Source organism: Ruditapes philippinarum, unplaced genomic scaffold, assembly GCF_026571515.1.
Source record: "Ruditapes philippinarum isolate M1 unplaced genomic scaffold, ASM2657151v2 ctg5931_1_1_1_1, whole genome shotgun sequence".
Classification (NCBI taxonomy): domain Eukaryota; kingdom Metazoa; phylum Mollusca; class Bivalvia; order Venerida; family Veneridae; genus Ruditapes; species Ruditapes philippinarum.
Window position 1 is genome coordinate 41,447 of NW_026855185.1, and position 5,124 is coordinate 46,570.

Sequence of the window (5,124 nt, forward strand, 5' to 3'; positions counted from 1 at the left end):
ATCTCGTCAGTTTAAATCTTGAACTTGATGTATTTTAACAAATAAATGCAATTGTTTTAAAAGATAATTTAATTAAGATTTAAATTTAAAGGTACAAAAGTTCTAATTTGATTTATTGTGTAATTTGTCCTTATAATTCATTGATGATATGAATGTTTTTATGTTTACTTTTTTATATATTGTGCAGTACAAATTAATGTAAATGAATATTTTCAGAGAATCGCTTTTCAAAGCTTATCAAGGAAATAAAAGTGAAAGGCGCATACTTGTTTAGAATTATTTGAAGTATAACCTAAGTTCCCGAACACTGGGCATGTAAAAAAGATAGTAGTAATCAGTCTGGTCTATAAACCTTAGGGGGGCTTTTGTTTGATGGACTGGGCGGCGGTCTTTTGTCCTTCCTGTTTTTTTTTATGGGGGGAGGGGGGCTTTTGTCCTATGTGTAAATTTAATGGGGGGGGAGGCTTTTGTTTTACCCGCTTCTTGTTGTTGTAACAAAAATTTGTGTAATTTATAAATATTTCTTAGTGCTTCTAAAACGTCTTTTATTATTGTCATAAATATTATTATTATTATTATTATCAATATTATCATCATCATCATCATCATCATCATCATCATTATTATTATCATTATTATTATTATCAATATTATCATCATCATCATAAGTATTATTATTGTTATTATTATTTATTATCATCATCATCATCATCATCATCATCATCATCATCATCATAAGTATTATTATTGTTATTATTATTTATTATTAATATTATTATTATTATTATCAAAAAAAATAAATAACCGATTGAGCATTAGAATCAAAGTTTTACCTATGAAAAAGTATCAATGGTTATGCTATACATGTATGCAAAGTTATCGTTTATGGATACATGATATTTCCAATTTAATATTGCATTATTTTGGATCGAATAAAGGTCTTATTATGCTGGTTTCTTCCGCATTATCACTGATCTAAATATAAATTCGTTGCATTATTAATGCTAAATGCTTTATTACACAAACGGTATCTAGGCATATCACGCGTTTTCAAAACAGCCAATGAGTTTAAAGCGTTGGTTTTGTATCACGTGAATCCTATCAACCAATCAGAAATAGCGCGGGCGAAATGAAAAAAGAAAAAACGGGATTGGAAATGGAGGTTAATAAAATTCAGAATATTGCAAAACAAGGTAGGTTAAAAGTTATTTTTTATCGTTGCAATATCAATATGCGATCAATAGAATAGTTGCATTTTGTGAACAACAGCTTATTTCAGGGTTAAACTGATTTGTTTTTAGAAAACTTTAACACTGTTTAATCTGTTTCGCTAGCCAATATGGCCGCCGGGTTAGATAATTAAAGCAGGGATATATCCCTAAATTTAGACTGGGAGGATACGAGTTTGATTTTGATTTCTAAACTGTATCTTGTTTAATTAATAATTTGTATGAAAAGTGCAAAAACAAAAAAATGAAAAGGGCATTTGATAAATGCGTGAATCATAACTTCCCTTCAGGGTAAAAAAGACACCGAGTTAAAATTACGACATTTAAACATCGAAGATGTCAAGGTATTACAGCCCCTGGACATGGTAGTACAAAGGGATTAATCAGTGTGTGTGACACGACCTATGTATGCTTGATTGGTCAACTAATTGGACTTTATAATCTTGAGCGATCTCTATTATCACTTAAAATCAGGGGTGCGAATCAATGTAAATCAAGCTGAAAAGAGACACTCAAATTCTATTTATTTTAATAGTAATTTATGAAATTGATAGCCGAAACATAGGTAATTTTTTTCTATTCAATATAATAAAAAAATTTATCAGATTAACATATTATAAAAGAAAATTGCTTAGTACTTCTAAAAAATAGGTTTATAAATTTTTAGATAAAATTGTTTCTCAGTCTTGATAATTTAACGAGCAGAATACTTGTTTTATATTCGCAGTTTTTATTTTTATACAAATCCCCATTATTTGATGCAAACATAAGTCAATTTAAAGACTCCGCTCTTTTCAATTTTATTCACTTTTTTAAGTTTCTGTACACATGTTATATATTTCTTATTTATATTAACCTATTCTTAAATGAATACAAATCTTAGCAAACAAATATTTCTTTGTTATTTAAATCATTATACATTTAAATGAATAAATAAAATGAAAATATTTGTCAAAATTTTTTATTTATATTAATACAAAGAATGACAGATACATATCTGTATGATTGCATGTTATATGGCCGACAGGTGTTAAGTTTAACAGTTAACTGTTAATTCACTTACCCTTGGTGTCAAAAGATATGAGCCGCGTCACGACAAAATCAACATAATGGGTTTGCGACCAGCATGGATCCAGACCAGCCTGCGCATCCGCGCAGTCTGATCAGAATCCATGCTGTTCACATTGATACGAAGATTAGATCAGGAACCTGTTGTCGGTGTAAAGTTTTTAAAACTCGTAAATATAACATATCGCAACGAACCAGAAGTTTTAAAACGGATTTGTTTGTATTGTTTTAGCATTAATAGTAATTAGCAAGATCGAGTTTACTCGCAATTCAGGACAGACAACTCTTGGTTTTCATTCGATATTTTTGGTTATTTATCTACGTTATTCAGGATTACCCAGATTTTAAATTGTATATACATGAACTGAGTTTTCAACATTTACATTGGATTTTTTATTGGACAAATTAAAATTTAATTATTTGTTTCTTACTATAATTAAAACTCTTTGTTTAGTTTTTAAGATAAACATTACGCATAAGGTGATATCGCATTGGTTAGTCACAAACACGCGCCTGTTTGAGGAAACAGTTATTTAATATTTCGTTATACATAAATATGACTTATATTTCACATAAAGCAATATGGTAACACACGCACGCACGCACGAACACACAAACATACATAACTGCACATGCACATAAAAGTGAACACGTTCCTACAGTATTAACACTTTCACACATGTGATCACTTATGAAATATTTTCAATGTGCTCTTTATCATTTTATGCTGAAGTTATATTATGATTTTTTCAGGACAGTGTACAGCGTGTTTAAATCTTCTAGAAATGCAGCTGTGCCCTCTTTACAGCAATTATAGATGAAGCAAAGTATGGTAGCAAGTCATATAGATGTAAGTTCACGTATATATATGTTGTGTTTTGTGAATAAAATAAGACAATTACACGGATGTACTGTCTGTAAAGAAGAGTTACCCAGACTCATATATTCCCATCTGTATTGACATCATGTGTTTTATTCTTTCTCAAGGCAAAGTCAAATTTTCTTAATTACACGCATTTATTTTGAATTGAATAAATGTGGTTAGTTATAAATACATTGGTTTTTAGAATCAATTCTTAGGCGGAATGATGTCACACTTCATAAAATGACGTCAATTAAGGCATATATGATAGAAGCATGTTGCCAAGATTTTGAAAATGCTAAAATATACTTGCTTTTAATATGCAAAAGTCAAATATATAAAATATAAGAATTAACTCGAACACACACAATGGTTTGATATAGATGCACCGTGCATGCAACTTTATTTTATTAAATTAGTTTTCTTTTCTTAAACATGTTACTGTATCAAAAAATATGAGCCGTGTCATGAAAAAAACAACATAATGGGTTTGCGACCAGCATGGATCCAGACCAGCCTGCGAATCCGCGCAGTCTGATCAGGATCCATGCTGTTCGCTTACCAAGTCTATTACAAGTAGAGAAACGGATAGCGAACAGCATGGATCCTGATCAGACTGCGCGGATGCGCAGGCTGGTCTGGATCCATGCTGGTCGCAAACCCATTATGTTGGTTTTGTCGTGACACGGCTCATATTATGTATTTCTTTACAGTTTAATCACTTTGATATATGTTAATGATAGTTTTTTTTAGTTACTACGTGCGTAAGCGATAAGTACGCCGCTTTGATAAAGTGAGAGTGACGTTACATTTTCTTTTGTACATGTACACTAAAGTTAACAACATTAGTCTGAGAAGGTAAAACAGGGGTTTCAAAGCGAATATAATGTAAGATAAGAAACAGAATTTGAAATGTCTTGATGGCAAAGTAAGTAAAGTCATTAGAACTTCATACATATTAAATTTTATCACAAGTTCGAGCCTCACAAGTTGTCTTACTTTTTTGCGTTTGTCTTTCAATATATTCTTTTTTAATTTTACATTAGAAAAATGAATTGGGATAGAAAGGCAGTTTTATTATGATATTTAATAATTTAGATATACATGCACGGATGATAGTGATTTTTAACCTGTATAGTATGTAGTAGTCATAGTACTTTTGCAGTACAATAGTATTTCGTGCAAACTTAACTATAGTTGAAACAGTCTGTGTACCGTATCATGCATTCCGTATAAGTTTGCACCAACTTGCTAAATAGGGCTAAATATAGCTACATTTAAAACAAAATGAGAAGTTAATAGAAAATATCACAGCATTTATAATCTTTACAATAAATGATACAAAACTTTCTTACCTGATTGATAATTATATAAAGCAATATTTTTGGAAAAAAGGTGCAATCCGAGACTAGCTGTCTTGCATTGATATTTACCACAACCTTACCTACTGCATTACGCTGAGAGTTGGTAAATTTGTTGATAATTTAATTTATATAGCCAGGCTGTTTGAAGATAATAAACACAATATGATAGCTGTTTTACACCTGGATAGTGGACTTGACCACCTCGTCACTTAATTATTATACTAAACGCACAGTACTTGTGCGCACGTAAAACATATTGCGTTGATACGTAAATGTTTCACGTGCGCACGTAATAGTCGAATTCGCATGTATTATCTAAAATATTTCCTATGTTATTTTAATGTTATTGTCACATATGATACGTATATTTTATCATCTGAATTTGATTTCATACTATCAGATTAATGCTATAGTATAGGCAAGGGAGGATAGTTTGATTTATATTTTGTGAGATTAATCACTTTATTTTTAGAGATAGCACACTGTTAGTTAAACAGTCTTAACAATAAAAAAATATTAATCTACACCATTGTATATTGAAGGTATTCAATCGTTGCTGAGATAGTTTTTGAAACAATTGAAATTGAAACAAACAATATTC